Below are 24738 nucleotides of genomic sequence, written 5' to 3'. Positions count from 1 at the left end.
TATGTTGACAGCAGTACACTTTGAGCAGTAAGAGACAAGGAGGAAGTATGTTACATTTCAGATGAATGTCAAAAGTGTCATTAGGAATTTTGTGTTCTCTGTTTTCCATCCAATGGCAGGAAGATTGTTCAGAACTTTGCAAGTGCTGCAAAGATTTCCTGGAAGAGGAGAATATGCAAAACCTCTAAGCAAAGAAGTCCCCCTGTCAATTGTGCCTTTATTTGATTATTGTTTCTGTCCCACTGGACTAAGCTTCAGTAGGGTAGGGACAAAGCAGATTTGGTTCACCTTTATATTTATCATTCCAAACACAGTGCCTGGAATATGGTAGTCATATGGTAAATCTTGACTGAAGTCAGTTAATTTATTAGCTTACTAATTATTTTACTAATTAGTAATTAATTAACTACTCATACTGGTGAGGGAAGTAGAAGCTGCCTGGAAAATTCAGATGAGAAGTGAGTGTGGTTCCCTCTTTGTTTGCATGAGGTTCACTCTAGATCCCTCTAAAGAAATAAGGCCCCAAATCTTAAACTTGGAAATTTGCAGCTCTAGAGTGAAGATTAGGAAATATGTACCTCTACCAAATGAGTTATTTATGTGGGGTAGCTTGTGCTAGGATTTCCTAGCATTCACACTGTAAAGGAAGTGCTCCTTCCTGAAGGATGCATTCAGAAGCGCTCAGAAAGAATGACCAGTCTTGGAGAGAAATAAATGTTAGGCATCTTGACAACAGCCAAGGCAATTATATCAGTGAACAGGGGCAATATTGCACTTTCTGAATTATTTTGAAGATATTCGGCATTTTCAGTCCCTCATGTTTTGTACTGTTTGGAGGAGGAGAATGTCCTAGGGATAAGAAAAGGATGAAATGGAGTTCAGATAATCTAACTGGTAGGGGCATATCATAAAATTCACATTTGTGACCTCTTTCCTTCCCAAATATAATGTTCTGGGAAACTTTTTATCATGTTATACTGTAGAACACTTCCATATGCAGTTTTCATGTTTATTAGGGCTTCTTTCAACAGTTCAGATGAAAAGAAGAAGAAGAAACAGGTCTTTCAAAAAAGGATTTTATTTGCCTAAGAACTATGATAAAAATTTACATATTGTTTTCATTAATTTAGAGATATCTCTTATTCACTGGGGTTTATGGAGTTGGAGAAATGCATAATGGGTTAGACCAGAAAGCATACTGGAGTTTTTATATTTAACTTTTATTTCAGTACTTAAAATCTAAACTCTAAATGACCATTATGCATACTATTAGAACTTAGTTTTAAATTTTTAGGGGGCTGATAATGTTTTTTCTAATCAGCAGACATAGAAAACATGTTGCATTTAGGTCTCTTGATTAAATACATTATTCAGGTAGTTAAGTGTTCACAAATATGTCACATGCATACTAAATATTAGGTACTAGGCTTTCAGATTGGAGTCACTTTCAAGTGCAGAATTTTAGCAAAGCTGGCATTTTGTGAAATTAGATATTTGTAATTAATTGCCTTTGAAAATAATTTTGTTCAAAGTTTCATTTATTATTTTTATTATTATGAAAAGTGAAATATTTTATTTTTGATTTACCTTTTAAAACAAAATTACATACAAGCAAAGCAATTCCTCTATAACCAAGCCGTGTAATTGTTGGGACTCAAATACTCCAGGCTCTAAAACATTTTATTTTAAAAGTACCATCAGAAAAATATTAAATTTTACAATTCATATCTAGATTATCCTCATAAACTAAAATATATAATGTAAAGTTTTAATTTAGTTTCAAAAGTGTGCATGTGTGTTTTCATTATATCCCCAGGGAAGAAAATAACAGTGCTTAGTATGTATGTGTGTATACACATACATACACGTACACAAAAGATGCTGAAAAATCTTTGTTGAATAAATAAAGTATCAGTATTATCATGGAAAGTTTAAAGTAGAGTAATAGTGGTAAACTTTCAGATTTAGAAACCTAGCTGCACTACTTTCAAGAAATACCTTCATCAAGGTAACTAAATGCTGAATCTTGATTTCTGCATCAGAAAATAGAGATAATAAACACGGTGTTGTAATGAGGTCTAAATGAGATAATCTACATAGTAAGTATGCAATAAATATATAGTTGTTAGTTCTCAAAGTGCAATTACTAGAATTAATGAGAAGGTGACAGTGATTTGTGATGTTAATGAAGGTTATAGATCATAATAATTTAGCAATTTATCCAATTAGTTAAGTCTTTAAAGTCTTTAAAAAGCCTCTTAAAGAGGCCCAGTCCTATGCCATTTGAAAAATCCAAAAGGAGCCAATTTTACCAACATCTTATAAACATGCGAAAGCTGCTTAGTAGTTCCATTTGTAAATTATGGAAGATTTTCAGGTATTTTAAAATCATAAACACGTTTTAAAAAGTTTTAATTAGTGAAGAATATTTGTGCTCATCACAGTCTTCTTGTTTTTTATTGTCTTTGAGCTTTTTCATGACATGTTCAATTTTGAACAAGGGATTTCTTCCCTTTAACCTTAACCTGTTCTCTGAGGTATAGTTACCAAATGTATGAGAAGACCTGAAAATCAATGAAGCTTTTTTTTTTTAACTGAATTAATTGTTTGTTTTTTTCCTACTAGAATTAAATTAGAAAATTTCTCATTACAAGTCTTTTTAAGAAAAAAAATACAAGGACTTGTTTCAAATGCAAAAAAGTTCAATGTGCTTTCAGGAATTCTGTAGTAGTATCTAATAGTCTTTACAAATGCTGTCCACAGCTGTGCAATATTGTAGCCACTAGTCATATGTGGCTATTGAGAATTCAAAATATGTAATGAAGGAACTGAATTTTTAATTTAATTAATCTTAATTGATTCAATTTAAATTTAAATAGTAACATGTGGCTGGTGGCATTTGTAAGAAAACTTACAAATTGTAAGTTCCACATGATATACTGGAAATGCAGCTTCAAGTAAAGTACTACTATAACTAAGAAATAAAACAATTTACTTTTTTATTCTTATAGATTTAAAAAATGTATTAGAACAATTATCCTCCCCAGAGGCTCGCTCTCTCTCTCATTTTCTTTCTTTCTGTATATCTATTGTTCTCTGTCTATATACCATACAACATTTTTCTCCTAGTGGTATACATATATAGTCCTACTTCAATGAGAGAAGAAAGTCAAGAAGGTCAGCTAAATTTTAATTCACATACAATTTTTTTGTCTCCTTGCTTTTCCTACTGTCAGAGATAAGTAACAATTTACTTTCTCATTGAATGATAAATATAATCTGTATTGATCTAGTTTCAGTTTGAACCCTCCATTTCATAAGATGTAGAACTTTAAAAAATTTTGATTTTCTGTCTCAAAATTCACTGCAACATAATCTAATGATTCCAACATTTTAATCTATTGAGATTTAATCTATGCTTCACTAAGTAAGTAGCAATGAATGTATTGATAGTTGTAAGATTTCTTAGTTTTAATTTTTTGTTTGTTCCTTTGTTTATTATTTTAGCCACTGTAAGTGAAATGTGTGTTGGTGTTGTTTTTTGTCCTAAGGTCTATTGATGTGATTTTCTCCCAAAAATATACATTCTGAAAACTGCCCATGTTTAGAGTTTATTTATTTTTGCCTTGTATAAATCATCTAAACCTACAGAAAAGAAAATCTTGATTAATAAAATGTCTCCCTAAGTATGATATAACATTTGAAACAATAAATTGACTTACACTTTTCTGACAGGTATTTTGGAAGGATTAAACCAATGGGAAGTACTAGCTTTATGGATAGTCTTGTGCTGGTGCAGAAGAAGTAGAAAAAGGGAGGGGACTCTAAGAAAGGTTCGCATTTTAGTCATGACCAAGACGACTAAACTTTTCAAAACCTGCATTTTGTTAGGATGTTTCCTGGAGGTTAATCTTACTTTACCTTCCTGTCCCTAAGACCTCACCCTCAAGAGCAGACTTTGAGGGAACTGCAGAACTGGGTCTTGTTCCGGGAGGGACCACAGCACTGCATCTTTGGAAAGGAGAGGGGGGCCAAAACCATCTTTAGAGTTCCGATGCATGACTGGAAAGTATCACACCATATGACCAGAGGCTGGAGAGTGGTGACATTAAGAATGCAACACAATGTATTTTCTTCATAACATCTAAATCATTAGGTCACTTCTCTTTCTTAATTAGCTTGCACTAAAATTTTTCAATTATTTTAACATATACAGATGGACGTGATAGTCTGCAATTTAGACTACTGCAGAAGCCATTCCACACACTCCTTTCGAAAATACAAAATTGCAAGTGTGAGTGTGTGTGCATATTCATGTGTATGTCTAATACAAAGTGATAAAATTACTAAGTAAGATGATCTGTGACAGACAGTGCTGTGAGGAAAGGGAATGGCAGTCTAAGTGAGGATCACTAAAAGGTTTATGAAGGTTAGAAATTATATAAAATGTTAAGAAAAATGTTCTGAAAGGTTTGAGGCTATAGCCCACTAGTGAAGGGTATAAATCAGAGACAGCTTTGAAGCTCATAAGGAACTGGAATTTATTCTAATGGCAAGAGGAAGAATTTATTGGCTTTTTAAATTTGAGAGTGGTGTGATGGGATGTAGCTATGTTTGGAAAAGCAACCATGATAGCACTGTGCGAGATCACGTATGGCGAAAAGAGACTGAAAATAAGGTGAAAAGTTAGAAAAATATCTAACTGCTGGATTAGGGAATATGAGGTCTGAACTAGAAAAATATAGGGAAAAAATCTGGTTCATTTCACAGGAAACATAGAATAGAGAAAAATATGAAAGGTACACTGAAAGTTAAACATATTTTTTAAAGTTCTTACCCCTATGACTGAAAAGATGGAAGGAAACTTAAATATAGGAAAGAAATAGAGAAGGAATTTTGATAAGAAAGGTAATCATTTGTGTTTTAGATTACTTGTGCCATCCCTTATAAGTCCAGAAAAGAGATGTCATGATTGAGAAGAAAGGATAAGAACAGAAAGGTGTGTTTTAGAATCATTCATATGGAGATTATAATTAAGTATTTTAAGGTAAATCATGTTCCCTTGGAAGAAAACTTAACAAGCAAGGATGACTTTAAAATCTTGGAGGTTAAAGTAGCTCTGAACAATGGCCAGATTCAATTGTGCCCATTGATTAGGGGTGTTGAGATTGAGCAATGGGCTATAAAACTACTCATTTGGAGATGTTGTAAAGGCCATCAACAGGGGCAAGGGAGTAATTAGAGAATAAGAATGGGGAGGAAAATTGTGATGGAGTAGCCAAAGTCCTGTCTTAGAGATCAGTTGATGGCTGTGATAGTAAAGGTTCTAGCTAAACACAGCAGTGGGAGAAATGGAGAAAAATCTCTCCTTGTGGTCCTTGATTAATTAATGAACAGGTAAAGTTTCAGTCATCATTTGAGAAGGAATTTCTTAAAGTTGTGTCCTTAATAGATAACAGCAACTGACATTATAGGTTTATCCCATAGTTATGGATATGTGAAAGAAAAGGTATTTTGTGAGATTTTTTTTTCATTATACTATATTAGAAAATTAGGCACAGTTACAAGATTCCATGGTGTCAATATAAAGAAATCATGATTAAGCAAAAGAATGAGAGCCATAAATTTAAAGAATTATTGAAAGAAAATGCAAAAATTGTATGTATCATTTAAGATTTCATTTTGTGTGTAACAGAGTTTTCTGAAGGAACCAGAGAAACTGGAATGTGGGTCTTCTCAATGCCCCCATACAGGGAGAGATGGTTGATGGATGAAAAAGGCTCTCACCCAATTCTTTGACAGGATATCGGTATCCTAGTAGTTTAAAGACATACTCAGGAAAATGTAAAGACTTTACACTTGCATTGACTGAAATTAAGTTTCTGCCATCCCACTGAAATGGGGGCTTGAAATAAAAGTAAAAAAAGAAATGTTGAAAATTAAAGGATATTCTATTTCTTTCTTTGTGGGTCGAGATTTATGCCTTCTATGTTAAACATAAGTGTTTTTGAGAGACTTCATATGAAACATATTCCTGAGTATCTCAGTAATTATAAAAAATGGCGAATATGACTACTAAGAACATGGTTCTGGTTTCCATTGCTTTCCTCTATTTGATTAATATCTGCTTCCTCTTCTCTATTTTTTTATGGTTTTGAGCTCAGAGATGAATTCATGATGTGGAAGTAAATTATTATAAGAGTCAGATTCTGTATTTCAGCCTTAATTAAAATGATGTGGAATTCAGGGGCAATAAGTTTCAACTAGTAGTAAATGAAAAAATATTGAGAAAGAAAGTTAAATAAAGCTGTTGAGAAGGACTTTTATACTGCAAGAGCATGATATCCCTTTGTCTTTATTTACAGAAAAAATAAGAATCAAGCTTGGTGAATAGTTAGATGTCTGTTTCCAGAAAATTTAAGTTAGAGCTATAGTTGCTCTGAACTTGGTCATCATAATGTCAAATTTTGTTCTAAGGCTGTTTAATAAAAAAGACTGTCCTCTTTTTATAATATTCAGTGCTCTTTTTATAAATCAATTTCTTAAAATGTTTATCATATGAAATTACATTTGAAAAGATGTTTTTGATATAGTATTTGTGTTCAGTTAAAATTGAAACTGTATTTGTCAGAGGAAATTGTATTTGAAAACACTCGTTAATCTCAGGATATTTAACTCACTAATTTTCACTTGACTCATCTTATTATCATTGAAACAACCAGGTAAAAACCCTGCCCATTTATCCTTGAAGTTTAAGGGGGGGAATTATTTTCCTACCTACAGAAGTTGTGTGGATAAAATTAGATATTAGAAGCATTATCAATTAAAACAATGTAGAAAGTCCATTTTTCTTTAACAATTTTCTGAAAAATAAATACCTAAATTACTCAAAAATGCTTTAAAATAGCAAGGCCGTATAACTTGTCATATTCTATGCTGTCATATTTAATTATTAAAACTACATGCTTTTGCAACAGACAGCTATTAAAAAGTTATTTTCTTGTAAAGATTTATGAAAAAACTACTGATGAGTGGTCATCTCCCATTTCTCTTGGTAAAAATCTGCCATTTTTTTTCAAAATATCTTAATTCTGAATATTTCTCAATCCCCCTCCAACTGCTACTCTATTATAAGCCACTACCATCTCTCTCCTGCTTTATTTTTTATACATCAGCCTTTTAACTTGTTTTCTTGCTTTTACTTATTCTTCTTCCTCATTTATTTTCCACACAAGAAGGCAATTGGTCTTTTAAAAATATGGCTCAAAATCCTGCAATAGCTTCACTTAGAGTGGAAACCAAATATTCCTCATGACCTGAAGACTTTATATAATCCACTCCCCTCATCCCCCCACACCTCCACACTCCCCCAACCACACACACACACACACAGATGCACTGGCTTTTCTTTTCTAATTTCAAGTCCTCAAGGATGTTCCTGATCTGGAGCCTCCATGCTTGCTGTTCTATCTACCTAGAATGATCTTCCCCTGGATACTCACATACCCCTCTCCCTCACTTCATTCTTCTCTCTACTCTATTATTGCCAGTTCAAAAATATACCAACTATTGCATTTTTGCTAATTGCTTCCACTACTTTTATTTTTATAATATTTCTCATTATATATATAAAATTAAATATAATGTCACATTTTTTGGTTTATAGTTGGCTTCTTCCAGTAGAATATAATGTTCATGGTAGCAGAGATTTTGCTTGCCTTAACTTGCCTGTGAATCACCACTGCTTAAAACAGTGCCTGGCACAAAATAGTTAACGCATACTCTGTGCTGAATGCATGGGTAAATGAATGATGTCTGTACATTCAAACACACCTATCAACCACAATTGTTACTAATTATTTTAAAAAATATTTAAAAGATTTTCTTGTGCTTTTTTCCCCATGAATCCTTTTTTTATGTGTCCTTTTGTTCTAAATAGAAGATGTGTTTATTTTCTGTTTATCTGTATCTGTTATGAATGAGAGAAATTGAGTGATCTGATTGGCCATTAAAATTGTGGACATAACCATGAATTCAACCATCTAATTATTGAAATAGAGGCCCTCATTTTAAATAACCATGCACATACATATTTTTTAAGTATTGTATCACCTTATGTAAGTTAAGAGTTCATGTCTTTTTATTTATATTGTCCCTTCATCTTTGGTGTGAATTTAGTAAAATTCACAGGTTGGTGGCTCATGCTTTTGAGTGGGAATAATGCTAGCCTATCAGATCACAGATTTCTCTGCCCATGAAGATTTTGCTTATTGTGAAGGATATCTGAGACAGTAGTCTTCGTTGTTGTTCTCAATTTGGGGGAGTCAACTGGTGCTTTGATTTTAATAAAAATCAGCTTTGATGGAAAAAAAACCGTCTTCTAGGTGATCTTCTAGAACATCTTCTAGAACAAAAGGGCATGTGAATAACACCTGATGGAAAACATATTATTGGTTATATGAAATACAGTTTTCCGATATGGAAATTATTTTTGTCAGTAATTAAGGAATGAACTATATATATATATATATATATATATATATATATATATATATATATATATATAAAATGTGTGTGTGTATGTATGTATGTATTTCCATATATACGTATGTATATGGAAATATTTTAAATAGTCATTTATAGCCCTAAAAAGCTAGTCAGGATTTATTTCATTTATGTAACCCTAAGGAAACCTTGATGTTTAGATATACCTAAATGTAGGAGTATTAAAACTGCATACAACTCTGTGTGAGATTTTTCAGTATTAAAATGTATGCTGTCTTATTCCTGGAAACTGTTATTAATTGTGTGTGGAAAAGTGTGCAAGTCGCGCTTTTTGTGACACTTTTAAGGGTTCTGGTCTCACTGAGGCAATTCTATGACTAGACCTTTGAGTAGGAGATTGAAATTCAGATGCTAAAAAAGGAGCTAGACCCCCAATTTGTATTCAGGGGATCTGAGGCCTTAATTTTCAAATAGAAGGCAGGATGGCTGAAATAGAAAAACCTGTGTGCTTGTTTTTAAAATAAAGATTCTCTAGCCTTACTGAGTCAGAAGTAGATTAAATAAAGATTCTCTAGCCCTACTGAGTCTGCTTCCTAACAAGATCCACAGGTGACTCCTGTGCACTTATATTTGAGATGCAGCACTTTAGGTGATTTTGATGCTCAGCCAGATGTAGAAAACACTGGATTCTAGAAGCTCCACAGTGCAGCATTAGGGACTGTGGGTAGAATAGCTGGAAGTGATTTTTCACAGAAGTAATTCTGAAATCCAGCCATTGATTTCTGTCCCTTTTAAGTTAGAAGAGCTCTCTGCTCTGTCTCATTCCAAAGCATTTATCAAAGCAAAGCATGTAAAGCCGCTAAACCATGAACTGCAGTCCAACATCAGCATTCTTGAAGTGTATGCTCTTAGCAGACATGATCTGTTAATTTCTGCTTCTCAAAACTCTTACTATATCACTTTGTGTGTATTTAACTTATTTAATCTAATAATTATATATTCCTGTTTACTACAGAATTTTCAATATTTCTTAAAACTGAAATTTTACAGTAGTGGAATTTTAAAAATTGAGTTATTGCAATTATTTAATAAGCAGTATCAATGTTTGACAGTCCCTGCCAAATATAAATTTGCCATTTGAAATTCCTCTTTAACCCTCCCCAAACTCCTAAAAATGCATTTCTCATTGACATAAAACCTACTTATCAGGAATATCTATGTGGAAAAACTGGGAACTCAATAAACAAGATCAACCCAAAATATATTTCTTCATCTGTTGGTATAGTTTACTTTTAAGGGAAAATTCATCTGTGTACATATATATGGTGCCAAAGAGAAGATTTAGAATTTATTGAACAATACTATAAAGGTTATAACATTAATGAAAATGTAATCTATAAACCTCAAAGGATTGGTGATTAGTACTTATATGCATATATACTAAAATTATAATTTTCTATTTCATAATTTGTCTCTTTTCAAAAATGAAGATCTCTTACCTATGGAAATTCAAAACACTATGAAATATTAGAGGAAACTTAGACACCCTCATATAACCAAAATTTGGGAAACAAATGCAATGGAGGGGGCACTAAAAACACAATTTTATTTTATTATTTCTCATAAATTAATTTAAAATTCAATATACACTTCATCACAGGTTCCAATAGATCTCAATAATTAAATTGCTCAATTCATCATTAATGGTTCTGCAATATATCAAACTTTTATCCTCCGTTAAGAATCAGATGATTTGGGATTTTCATGAAAATAAAATTATTTAACATATTACATTAAATTATTAGTATTAAGATCTTTCTATACCCACTCACACATTTTCACTCATACCCCATACACAGGAACACTAAATATCTACCTTCTTGCCTTTTTTTCCCTGAAATTAGAGAGAGTTTAAGTCATGTAAAACTTACTACAACATAGTAAATATATTTTACTGAATAATTCATTTGACAACTATGGCATTATTCTTAGAAAAATAGTGCATGAATTTATTTTCTATCAATCCCAAGGGAAGTTGTTTATTCTTTTTGTCAGTTCCAGCTTTCTTTCAAAAATACATATTTGATTATCTCATTGCATGCAGGAAAATAAGTGCTATTTTTGTAGTTGTTAGAGAAAGAAGTGAGACACATGTGAGAAATCATGGCATCAGTATTAAGCTTTGAAGAAAGTACATGTCAAAAATTGTTCCGACTGGCCTTAGGGAGATGTAGATGGCAGCCTCCAGGGATTTAATTGAAGAGAGTTTAATTAAGGGTCTATTTACAGAGGTGTGGGCAGAGTGAAAGAGAACAGGCAAGGGATGACAAACTATCCAGAGATTAGTTGCACAGGGAAGCTGGTGCCACCAGCTGAACGAAAGGGACAGTGTTATAGGAGACAGAGAGACCACAGAGCCTGGAATAAGCCTCCATCCTGCAGCTGTACCCACAGAACACAATGCCTTCCTGTCAATGGAAACATAGAGGAGGAATAAGCAGAAGGAATAGCTATTTCAACCTCTCTTTGCTCAGAGTTCCTGGAAGTGCACGTTGACCATCCCTGGGGTTGTTGGAGTACAATGTCATGATGTGTTCTCACTCTATTTCTTCCTAATCTCCTGATAAGTGTAAATATTTTAATCCATAAATTCAGATAAAAATATAAATTTAGGTGAATTTCTTAAGGAATGAAAGCTAAGGAAAGAAAGAAAGAACAGCTTTGGATCACGGAAAAAGCAAGAGAGAAAATTTATCTGTCTTGTTTCTGGGTAGTGTGACAGGGTTTTCTGAGAAAATTCTTTGTATATAAATAGGATAGATGCTCTTTATTGTTTTATTTCGCTGGTAGTGCCTGCTCCCTCATCATCTGCTTTTCAGTCACATGCTAGTTTTTGTTGTAGTTGTTAACTTTTTGTTTTGTGTGTGTGGGTTGTTTTGTTTTTTTAAATATATTAGCACTCCTAGAGAAAACTCTTTTTTTAAAAGTTTATTTATTTTATGTATTTATTTTTGGCTGCATTGGATCTTCATTGCTGTGCGGCCCTTCTCTTGTTGTGGCTAGCGGGGGCTATTCTTCATTGCAGTGCGTGGGCTTCTCATTGCGGTGGCTTCTCTTGTTGCGGAGCACGGGCTCTAGGCTCACGGGCTTCAGTAGTTGTGGCGCACGGGCTCTAGAGCACAGGCTCAGTAGTTGTGGCGCATGGGTTCAGTTGCTCCGCAGCATGTGGGATCTTCCCAGACCAGGGCTCAAACCTGTGTCCCCTGCAATGGTAGGCGGATTCTTAACCACTGTGCCACCAGGGAAGCCTGAAAACACTTTTTAAAGATAAACTCTAAAGTACAATTGGGTATTCTCTCAAACGCTTGACCAACACTTCATTTTAGTCATCATCTTGTTGCCAATGCCCCACCACCCTTCACTCTGCATTTTGGATTTATGTACAGACACCTCTCCCAAGGCTTAGGCATGGATTTCCAGGTCTTTAGGATTTGTGTCAAGCTGGGGTTAAAGACCTTTAAGAATTCTGGTCAATTTTTTTGTGGGTTTTATCCCCTTAAGATACAAACTCTTTGGAATTCCCTGGTGGTCCAGTGGTTAGAACTGGGTGCTTTCCGTGCCGAGGGCCTGGGTTCAATCCCTGGTCGAGGAACTAAGATCTCCCAAGCGTCACAGCCAAAAAAAAGACACAAACTCTCATTCATTCACTTAGCAAGTATTTAATGCTAAATAATTCTTCCTATTCAAAGAACTGAGGTGGATACCTTGGAATACTGCAGTATTCCTGGGAATATTCAGATTTTTGGTCCTTTTTTTCCTGCTTATACAGGGATGTAATTGAGTGAAGTTTATTCTTATTTTTGTTTATATTTACTAGTTCTTAGTACCAAAATTTAGGAAGCGCAATTATGAACACGTGTCCATCAGAGCAAAAGAATGAGAATGATGGCAGTATGATTGTTGGAGGTAAGCATGTTTAGAGCCGAGGGTTAAGAAAATTTGAGTAAATACTATTAGGTTGTTTTTTTTTTTTAAGTATTTAAATAGTTTTTATGTAAACCAATGATAAAAGTTTCTCAGGGGCAGAGGACAACCCTTGATTTTGTTTTTTTTATAAGCCACTGTTACTTAGGGCTTGCTACTTCTCACAGATGAACTTCATGTTAGGTGATGCACAGAATCTGAGAAGCCCCAATCCTTTTCCAATAAACTCCACTTTTGCAACAATAGAAAACATGAGTGCCATATGGGGGGAAAAAAAACTGAATTTAATTTTCCCTTTTCTTTAACAAAAGAATCAATTAAATGTTTTTTCATTTTTCTTTAAAACATAACTTTAAATATTATATTTTAATACTCTGCAAGGCAGTTTTATCCTTTTCCTCTTATTCAGAAGAGTAACTTCATTTCTTTGTTGTTGTTTTTCTTTCTAAGCCATTCATTCTTCCAAGTTTTGTCCTAACATCTATTATTATAATTGATTTGTATCAATCAGTTCAGTTATGCCAAACAAAAGCACAATTGTTGATTAAAATGAAATCATTATGTTCTGAAGATTTTACACAAAGAATGCATGATTATTATGAAATTTATTTTGATATATATAACATTTACTCTTCTTTTGGCACATAATTGAATATAAAAGTAAAACATATTCTATCTGTAATAAAGCTAAATTAAAAAGGTAAGCACCTGCATCAAAACTGAATTTATAACAGTGGAAATAGTCTATGTGCAGTTGCTACTTACTTTTTGCAGCAAATTTTTATAATTTTTTATAACCAAAATCTGAACTGTAGCTAAAATGAGGTGATTACTAATAAATCATAAAAATGAATAATTATATAAATATCTAAATAGTATCAGGACTGTTTATTTTTCTTTTTTATTTATTTATCAGTTCTTTTGTTATTGTTTTGTTTTTTCAGCTTTTATAATACAATAATTCTTGTGATTTTTCTGACTCTAAAAATATTAAACAATATAAAATAAATTTTCTAAACTAGTGTGATCAAAATAGTTCCTTTTCAACTTTATAATTTTATCTCCTTTTTCTTCTGATTTATTCTACTGCTTTCCTCAAAAAGAAAAGAAAAAGCCTGCTTTTTCTTTTTCCTATAGGAATTAGAATCCTAGAAATTTTTTTATTTTTTAAATTCTGGAAATGGTATAAAGCAACACAGACTAACGGTAGATAGCTTAGTTGTTAACCTGTCAGTCAAAACCTTGTTACACTAAACTGCAGTGTCAGATTTACATATAACAAACTTTCCTGTCAACCAAACACTTTTTTTAAAAGCCTTATATATTTCATCAGATTCCGTGGTGAGATGTCTGTCTGACTGACAGATGAGGCACACATAGTTCAGGGGAAAATATGTTACAGTTAAGTGTACTTCCCTTTAAGAAAATAAAATTCAGGTATGACCATGGTTTCAGTGGTTGTTAATGGATTATTCACAGACACTTGCAGTACATGCTATGTACAACTTCTGAAATTTCTTCACAGCTTAAAAACAGATAAATAAGTTTGATTTTTGTATATTAATCTTGTGTCTTGCAGCCTAGCTGAACTCACTTATTAGTTCTAGTGGCTTCTTTATAGATATCTTTGGATTTTCTATACAGATTCTTGTGTGTTGTGTAAATAAAGACAGTTTTACTTCAAAAAACCCACAAATAATGTAGCCAAAGTTGTCAGGATGCATGTAATAAGCAGCCCAGACAGGTTGCTTTATGATGAGTCCAGTTATCAAAAAAATAACAGTAGCTGTCAATCCTTGCTAATGTTCATGTAACAGCTGTTGTATAATCACATAGAAAGTACTTATGTTGGTATTTTTAATTTTTAATGGAAAGTTGAAATAATGACAAAATGCATGTGACATCGGCTAGTTATAAATTTCATGAAAACACAGTCCCTAAATGTTGAGGAATTTTTATTTCTGCCTGCATTTGCTAACATTTACTTAATGTCTTCCCATTTAAAAATCGCTTTAATTTAAAATTCTGATGGGAATTCCCTGGCAGTACAGTGGGTAGAACTGGGCGCTTTAACTGCCCGGGTTCAATCCCTGCTCTGGGAACTAAGATCCCAGAAGCTGGGTGGCACGGCCAATAAATAAATATATAAAATTCTGAGGTTGTTTTGGTGAAATATCTTCACCCTTTCTTAGTTGGACCTACAAAGTAGGACCTGTCCGACTTTGAGCACCAAAAGGATATCCTTGGTATCCTTCCCTCAACTTCTAGCCCTGAGACGTGGCCCATTTCTATTGCTTGTCATGCAACATGCATCCAAGACTGTGCACTACCATTACAAGAGATAAGATTGTCTTTATTATTTCAATACAAAAGCATAGTTTATGAGTCTCCTATGAGACAAGTGGTGAGTTAAGGATAGAAAGAACAAAAATAAATTTTATGATACTCACTCTGCCAATTTCACAGTTCCTATTCTATGTATGAACTGGTTTCCTAAATTCCATAAATCTTAGGATTAGAAAAACAAAGAGTCAAGGGATTGTTTTTCATTTTTAGGTAAAAAAATAACAATAAGCTCTGAAGATGCAGCAGCATCCTACAAAATTATTGGGGTACTTTAAAAGAATGTATGACAAGCTTCACAGCAATCAGCTCAATGGCAAATAATAAAACAATACAGGTTTCAATGTGTAGGGTATTCTGATGAGTAAGACCAAAGTTATTTATAATTACTAAATGGTTACTCTAGACTGAATATTTGTATCCTTTCAAAATTCATATGTTAAGTCCCAATTCCTAATGTGATTGTAATTTGGAGGTGGGGCTTTGAGAGACGATTAGGTCATGAGGGTGACCTATTCACTATCACATTTCTTTATATTTAAGTGTGTCTCATTGCTTTCATATATTATGAGCTCATTGATATCAGAAACCATGTACTATCCATTCATATAATCTCAAAATAAAACATTTCATACATATCAAAAGTTCTAAAGCATATGTTCTCACAGAATAAATCTCATTCTACTGAATGATTTGCTAGATACTGTGACAGATGCTGAAAAGATATAATGCCTTAAATTTATTCACAGAGACTTCATAGACTACTGGGGAGATAAAATTAATATGTGAGGGAGTACTAAATACATAGTAGACAATAAAGGTACACTAAAATTATATGATTCTAGTTATAAAGTCTATAGGGGATCATAGAGGTAAATCAATGAAAGATGGAGCATTAAGGATAATAGCATAAATTTATTTAGAACTTATTATGTAACTAACAATGTGCCAAATACATTAAATGCATTATTTTGATGAAACTTTGTAATGATATTAAATTGTAAGTACTATTATTATTGCATTTTACAGATGCAGAAATTGAAGCTTGAAGTTTTTATGAAAGATAACATAGCTAGGTTGGGACAGATTTAGAACTTGAGCCAAGAATGCCTGATTTCCAGGACCCTATTCTTAACCGCAGTTTAAGAATATTTTCCAAGAAGGCTTTGAAATAATACAGGAACTAAACCTCAAAATATGCAAGAGGAGAAAAATCTCTTAAAGAGAGGAAAAAACATGTTGTATAACAAAAAATGGTGTCATGAAAGACTGATTAGAGAAGTCAGGTTTGACTACACCAGAAAGTGTATGTAGTAGTTTTACAGTAAATGAGTTTATTTAGGTAGAAAGTAACCATATTTAAACCAGAGAATACTGGCTGTCAAAAGGTTAAGTTCTTCTGTATCTCTGTTTTGGGCTTTCCCATACATAAAAGAAATAGCATCGTGCAGTAAAATACTTTTGGCACTTTAGAAAGTCTAGAGTCAAAATTATTTTGTTGTTATAAAACTCTAGATTTTGATCCTAGATCTGACACGACACAGTCAGGATACCAATATTCCAGCCACAGAATTTTGACCCAGAATAATAGAATCAAATATGATATGTGACAGAGATTATTAGTTGCAATCCTCGTATTCATTTTTCCCTTTATCTTTAATATGCAAACTCCAATTTTTATTCTTGCACTCTCTCCAACAACATATACAGCTGAACGTGATGATGATATTATATTCTGACCTGTAAAATGTAAGGGAAAATGCTATGTTGGACTTTAGGAAATTCTGGTAAAGAGAAGAGGGTATGTACTCTTTCCTTTTTTTCTTTCTGAAAATCTAGCATGGTTGCTACTGCAACCAGCTTCTTATTCACCCATGAGGTGACCTTAAGAAAAATTAATATACTGAGGCTAGAGCAGATGTGAGCTTGGGTCCTTCATGCCATTGGGCAGCTGCCATACTAGCCCTGGACAGCCTTCTTCTGAATTTTCTTACATGAAAAGTAATTCCCATTTAACTTATTTAAGCTAGAGTTTGTATTTTGCTTGAAGCTAATCAAATACACCCTCATATGGAACGGAAGTAGAAGGTTCATGCAATTGAAATTTTGTTTATACAGGAAATGCTGCATAATGCAAGCTACTCCTTGGATAATTTTAGCATTACTATTATTTTCATGGTTAATGGTAAGATATTTTCATGATTATGTGGAAAATATGAAACTGGAAAATGTAGTTGCACTCAGAACGGTTCAGAGGCCTTTGAAAATTATCCTTATTTTGAAGATAATGGATAATGAAACTATGCACTGAGAGCTCTCGTTCCACTTTATGGTTATTTATAAAAAAAAAATACATCTGCTAATTGTTTATTACCTTTGGTTTTCACTGTTGAATTTCTACATCAATTTTACTGATTATTTCTTTCCTGAAATATTTTACATTTGAAATTATTTTCTTTTGAGTCCTTTTTTATTGGCACCTGCAGCATTGAGATTTTTTCTAAACCTCAGACTCTAAATTAAGGCTAATTCACTTCATTGTTTGCAAGCAAAGCATCAGTCTTTATGAATCCAGAATTAAAATGATCTGGCTATTCTGAAAATATAGCATAAGTCCACTAAAATACTTTTATTAAAGCAGATGCCAGAATCCAAGTATATGCATATGTTGCCACATAATTTTGATTTGTTACCTTTCGTTTAAGTTGCAGATTGTGTATACATACAGCAGAATCTTTAAGCACATACAAAATCCTAGTTGAATATTTTAGAAGACAGTACAAATTCATCAAAGATGATTGAGCTAGAGAAAACTGCCTAGATGTTGGTTTTCCACAGATGTACAGAGAATCATTAGTACTAGGTTATGATGAACTCAAAAACATTTCAACTTCTTTAAATATAAACATCCCTAGTAATGGTATGCAAATTACAGTAATGGTGGTAAAAAGTTTTAGCGCCATCATAATATTCCATTTTAAAGTGAAAACATCTGTGAAATGCAGTAATTCATTTTCATCAACTGACTTTGCAGAGAGCATTTCTTTTCCGTAGGAACATCTATTTTGTAATGAGCAACAGCTGAAAAGCAAATAAAATTAATGATATCATATTCTATATTCCTTGTTTCAGAGTTGTAACCATTTCGTTCTGGTTTTTTTTTTCCAAGTCCCCGCTTTGTAAGCAATAGAAAAAGATTTTCATATCACAATTACTATTGGCTTCCTGTTTGGGATGGGGCCCAGAGTAAAGGGACCAGAGCTATCTCAACTCACTTTTCTCCTAGGCAATTATTGGTTAAATAAAGGATAAAATTATCTGACATTATTACTCTACATAATAGTCATCAAGTTTTGATCCATGTATATTTCCATCAATGATTGCAAAGTCAGCACTCTATTTTACTTCTGATAACCAAAGAAGAAGCCTATTTTGAGCATTTTACTTTGCTGAAATATCTAAAGAAAACCATGCTGAGATGTATGTCTACCTATTCATAAGATGCAGAGACTGCATAAAGTTAATGTTATAATTATTGTGAGTGAGATGTTTTTGTATAGGCTTCATTCCTTTTTCTTCACAGACTGAGGGTTATTTTGCATATATGATTCCTTCCCCAAACCTTAGGAATCATTTTTGAAATAATGTGGAATTCCATTAGCGCACATTGTGGCATTGTGAAAAGGTTTCTTTAGCCTGCCATGAGGAGGAGGTTAATGGGGGCAATTTGTTTTTTCCTTAATCCTGACAAAGAAAATAATTTGGAAACTGCCATTATAATATATTGTATCTTCATTACTAGAAGGAGCGAGTGAGAATACTAGTCACAGAAGTGACACTGTAAACAGTCATCCCTGATGATGGAACAGAGAGAGGATTCCTTCCAGGAGCACACTGTCCTGGCAGAGGTTGTAAATTTCACACTTGTTAAGTGTTGTCTCTAATCTTCCAGGTGGGCTGCCACAGGGAGGCTTCCATTAGTATTGGAGAAGCAGAAAGATCCTATTTCCCTCTTTCTTGGGGGTAAAGATAACAATGGTAAAAATAAGTTCTAAGGAAACTCTCTTTGAAACCTGGTCTCCCAGAAACTTTTAGAAATCATGTTGAACTTTGAAATGTACTATGGCTAACAATATAGTGTCCCAGGATTTCTTCCTTGTAAATGAGGAGACAGAAAGTTTCATAACTACTAGAATGTAATAGATTACATTTAATTATACATCTCCATGTCATTGGATAGTTTTAAATAAAAAAAAATTCATTATTTAAACAAAAAATAGGGAATTTTTTCAATAATAATTGTTGTTATTTTAATTTAGAAAAAGAGCTATCAGAGAAACAGAGAATATAGTGGTGGTTACCAGGAGCTGGGTGCAGGTTGGGGGAAATGAGATATTAGTTGAATGGTACAAACTTCTAGCTATAAGATTAACAAGTTCTGGGGATCTAATGTACAGGAGGGTGATTGTAGCTAATCATAGTGTGTTATATACTTGAAAGTTCTTAGGAGAGTAAATCTTAAATGTTCTCATCACAAAAAAGATGGGTTAGCTAATGCTGTGGTGGGAATCATTTTGCAATATATGTTTATCAAATCAATGGTTGTACACCTTAAACTTACAACAACAATTTTAAAAAAAGGAGCTAGTTTCAAGTTATATTCTTAAAGACTGCTATGGTCTGAATGTTTGTGTCCCCCCCAAAATTCATATGTTGAAATTCTAGCCCACAAGGTGATGGTAGTAGGAGGTGGAGCCTTTGGGAGGTGATTAGGTCATGAGGGCAGAATCTTCATGAACAAGATCTGTGCCCTTATGAAAGAGACCAGAAAAATCTCCATTGCTGTGAGGTTAAAGAAATGAAAAGACAGCCTGCTAGGTGGGGGTCCCTCAGGAGACACAGAATCTATGTACTTAATCTGCAGGCACCATGGTCTTGATTTCCCAGCCTCCAGACTGGGAAATAAATGTTTGTTGTTTATAAGCCTCCGATTTTATGGTATTTTAGCAAGCTGAACAGACTAAGACAAGGGCAAATTATCATTTAGAAAGTGAATGTCTTTAAATATGCAGAGAGCATGTGGAAAAATAACAACTCCTTATCAAAACCTTGGACATATTGAAGGTCACTAACACACAAGCCACAAATAAAAATCTCAATATCAGTGGATGCTACTGAGTTTTTAAAATCTTCCATTTCTAAATTAATTTGTTGTATGCCATCCAGAAATAAAGATAAATATTATGAGGGCAATTTCTAGAAATATACATATTTGCAATTCTCCTTATGTTCTTGTGTGCAAAAATAGTTTTGAGAGAATACAAGCAGGCTAACTAAAGTATTAAGAAAACTCTCTACATGGGCTCTGTTATACATTTATTATGGTTAATTTGCTTTAAGCAAATTACAGTGAAAAGGTATTAACTAGAAATATTTACTTAATATAAATAAAAGTGATGAAATACTCTTTGGTACAGTATGACACAATATTTAATTTTATCCAAATATTTTTGTGAAGTTTCGTTTTGTGTTGTCTTGCCTATTTGGCTGGTTAGATGAATTTTTAATTTAAAATATTATTCTTTATTTCTAAATAAACTGCTTGTTAGAAGTTAATGAACTGGATATAACTTCTGCTTCTACTATGAATCATTAACTACTATAGGAATTAGTGCCCCCCATAAACAAATAGAAAACTAGATAAAATATATGAAGTAAAGATTTGCCAAAATAGACAGAAGACACTACAGCAGTATGCAACTTGAGAAAAGAGAAGTGAATAAAATGGACACTACTCTTGCCCGTCTATGGCCTGAAGGTGGTTTCCAGGCCACAGCACAGGTAAGGAGAACTGAAACACAGCCCTGGAGCGTTAGCTGGGTTGACGAGAAAGAGATCAGAATTGAGGGGTGCTTCGAATTTGCATGGCAAAGTAACAAAAGACAGTGCTACACAGTGAAAAAGTGCTAGAATTCTCCCAGAGGGCTTGCTGAAGATGTTGGCTGAGTATTGATGAGAACATGTGCAAGAGGAAACCCTCAAAGCTGGGCAAAGAACCATGAGAAGTAGCAGGATGAACAATTCTAAGAGATCAAAAAAGGCTAGGAATAACCTGTGTTCCTAAAGTGTAGAGATCTTGAAATGTAAGGTGCACTGGGTAGACTCCTCAGGAATATAACTTTAGAATAAGGTTAAATTAGACTTGGAATAAAGGCTACTCTGAAACCACTATTAAAACAAAAACAAAAACTTTAAAAGCAGGCCTCAAAAGGATCAAATACATCTGCAAGTAACTGAACTGAACTTGAATAAAACTTAATACTCTTTAAAGGGATACAACAAACTCCTGCAGCCAACAATGTAAAATTCCAATATCTGGAATCCAGTAAAAGAACTGTCAATGTGCAAAGAAGCAGGAAAATATGACTGATGATCAGGAATAAAAATAATAGCAATTAATAGAAATAACCCAGAAATGGTGAGGACGATGAAATGAGTAGACATAATAAATCATAGAGGGCATTATGTCTGATTACAATGGAATTAAACTACAAATCAATAATGAATAATTATCTGGAAAATCCCCCAAATAATCAAAAGTAAAAGATGTCCTTTTAATTAAAAAAAAACTCAAGAGATGTTAGAGATATAATTAGAACAAAAATTATGAAAAACCATCATATCAAAATCTGTGAAGCACACCTAAAGCATTGCTTTAAAAGATAAAGATAACTATATAAACTGCCTATATTAGGAAGAAAGGCATGAAACCAATTACCAAAGGAGCTTAAAGAAAAACAAATTGAGCAACAAAATAAACAACATAGTATTGATTGTAACACAAAGTACAACTTAAATGTATGAGTCCATCCTGATATAAATAAATGATTGCCTAAAAATATTAGAACAAAATAAAGAGAGAAAGAATAAAAATAGAGAATAAAGAATAAAAAGAGAGAAAAGTTTTCCTTAGAGTAGATTTCCAAATAATATATCTAGATAATTTTCTTTCCCAGGAGATAAGCTTAATCACCCATCCCACTCCCCACCTCACCTGAGCATTGGCGGGACTAAGTGATTCACTTCCAAAGAGTAGAGTATGGAAAAGAAAAGTATAATAACTTTGAAGTGAATACACCTAGGAGATACACCTTAACACTACCTTACCTTACATGATAAAAGGTAACATCATTGGTGATACCATGTTGATATTTTTGTATCCCTCTTATATTATATGATGAAGAGGGCACTTTCCCTCTGTGATCATCTTCCCCCAAACCTATAACCCCTGTCTAAACATTAAAAAGATCATCAGAGAAATGCAAAGAAATCATCAGATATTTTTTACAAAATAAAAGACTGAACTGTCTTTAATAGAGTCAAGATCATGGAAAACAAGGGAAGACCAAGAAACTGTCACAGATCTGAGGAGACTAAATTATGACTAAATGCAACATGATATACTGGATTGGATCCTGGAAAACAGAAATGACATTACTTGTGAAAATGGTGAAACCCAAAAAATGTTTGTTGTTTATTTAATAGTAATGAACTAGTGTTGATCTCAAGTTTTGGCAAATGTACCACAATGATATAAGATCTTAACATTAGGGGAAGCTGAAGCAAGAGTGTAGAGGAAGAGTCTGCACTGTCCTTGCAACTTTTCTGTAAATCTAAAATTATTCCAAAAAAAAGATTATTTTTAAAAAGAAAGCTATTGGGATATATTAATATTATCAGGGATAATAAGCTCATTTCTCTTTTATAAAGGAGACATTTGATCCATTTGATAACAATCCTAATTGTTCTTGCACTTAATAATAGAGTTTAAAATACCTGGAGCAAAACTTGTTAAAACTGAAAAAAAGAAACAGAAAAATTCGTAATTTTATTCAAATATTGAACAATTCTAGCTTAATAATTGATAGAACAAGTAGATTAAAAATCGATCAGGATATAGAAGACCTGAATAACTATCAAACAAATTTACTAATGAATAAATCACTTTTGAGATTCTTAGACCAACACCTTGCACCTTGATTGGAAAAAAGAAAAGGCTGAAGATGCAGACAGCTAACTTCTTAGATAAGTTGGGAGAGTGCTGTTATGAGAGTTATGAGAATGTTATGGCATTTGACTTTACAATAACACCAGAGAGAATTTGATATAGTTCCCATGTAATTTAGGTTACAAAGGAGCCTACTATACCCAATTTATATCTAAAAAGTATTCAGGAAAGAGCATGGCTGAAGTGGCCTTATTAGTGAGTTAAAGTCCTGGAACAAGAGTGTGTGGCTTCATTTCTGAGGACTAGAAGTGGACCCTGCAAATAGGGATCAGACTGAATTTTCTTTAAAAGAATCCCATCCAAGGGTGAGAGGTGACATCAGCAGAAAGAAGCTGAAAGTTACTACTGTGTATAGAATCAGAGGTGGAAATGGTCTGAATTAAGCAACCAGATGAAAAACAAAGCCCAAGGTACACTGTACTTGGGGACTTTCCAGTGGGGAAATGTTTAGGAAAATTGTGAGCTCACCCTTGTTGGTTTCCAACCTGGAGAATTCCCAAGTGAAATATAAACCAGCTTGAGTAACAAAGGGCAAGGAGAGACCAAAGAAAAAAGGCAAATCCCTCCATATTGCCAGATGGCTGGTGTAATAAGCAAGGTAACTTATATACTAGGCTTGTCTTGGGTGGCCACAAGATGAATAGATCTCTGTACCCACCTGCTGGAATCCTGAGTTAATATAGAGGCCTTAAAATGGTTCAGTCACGTATTTAGTCCAGATGGTCTCAACAAAACTTTACTTTCTTCAAGGCTTTGTCCTTGAAACAGCTCCAGCTATGGTAACAGTGGGCAGAATGTACATTCCAAGGACAGTGTAGAAGGTAAGGAGTCTCTGATTGCCTGGGTCCACCTAGCAGGTCAAGTGGTGGCCATGTCCTCTTGATAACCTCCTCTAGCAACCCCACAGGAGAAAACATTAGCTTTTGATACCATCTATGCTCAGAGGGAGTCAACACCAGACCATAACAGAATCAATCAAGGAACTTGTTCTTGCTTCTTAGTTCTTCACTGATCCACCCATCTTTCCTCTGATCACAAAATTATTACTTTGGTCATTCATTTTACCCCTCTTGATACCAGAAATCAAGAAAAATTATACAAACTTTGAACAAAACGCAAATGCCACCACTGCCCACAAATTCAGCATTGAACTCCATGCTTCTTATGTTTAAAAGAATAAAATAGCTTTGATCAGCTTTGAAAAATATTACCTTTAATCTCTCTTCTTTTTAAAATTATTTATTTAGTTTTGGCTGCCTTGGGTCTTTGTTGCGGTGTGCGGGCTTCTCTTGTGGAGCACGGGCTCTAGGCTTCAGTAGTTGTGGCACGTGGGCTTCAGTAGTTGTGGCTCGAGGGCTCTAGAACACAGGCTCAGTAGTTGTGGAGCACGGGCTTAGCTGCTCCGCAGCATGTGAGATCTTCCCAGACCAGGGATCAAACCTGTGTCCCCTGCATTGGCAGGCAGATTCTTAACCACTGTGTCACCAGGGAAGTCCTGCCTTTAATCTCTTGAGAAATAAAAAATATGGTGAAAAAATGATGAAAATGCAAAATCAAGGAAGTATCCAAATCATCTTTCAGGACAAGAAGGAACAGATTTTGATGACTAGAAAAAAGTAAACCATGAAATTGATGAAACTTTAGCTGTGAGGAACTTCACTTGACATACATTACTCGCAAGGATAGTTCTGTTCTCTTCCATCAGATTCCAGGAGAGGGCAGAAGCTCCACGCAAGTGTCAGAGGTTTGTGGTTGCCTTGGACAAAGAAAGAGGCTGGTAGGTTGTTCAAATTACTTTCCTACTTGCCTGGCTCTCAACAGCCACCTCTCTGCTTCCT

The 24738-nt window shown here is 33.8% G+C and overlaps 1 protein-coding gene across 8 annotated transcripts in view; it reads left to right on the top strand.

Annotated features, from left to right (window-relative positions):
- Positions 1–24738, top strand: part of LOC307187471 (uncharacterized protein) — a 1029543-nt gene that overhangs the window by 866234 nt on the left and 138571 nt on the right. For 5 of the 8 annotated variants that reach the window (XM_079923575.1, XM_079923576.1, XM_079923567.1 and 2 more), the window contains one exon: positions 24606–24677. The exons of 1 other annotated variant lie outside the window; for it this stretch is intronic. The gene's annotated coding sequence lies outside the window, so the exon portion shown is untranslated. Of the gene's footprint in view, positions 1–12382; positions 12472–24586; positions 24678–24738 lie in introns of all 8 variants that reach the window. 2 more of the 8 variants (XM_079923573.1, XM_079923574.1) reach the window with 2 other exon arrangements.

The sequence above is a fragment of the Stenella coeruleoalba genome, assembly GCF_951394435.1.
Source record: "Stenella coeruleoalba genome assembly, chromosome: 6".
Lineage (NCBI taxonomy): Eukaryota > Metazoa > Chordata > Mammalia > Artiodactyla > Delphinidae > Stenella > Stenella coeruleoalba.
This window is presented reverse-complemented; position numbering and strand designations above follow the sequence as displayed.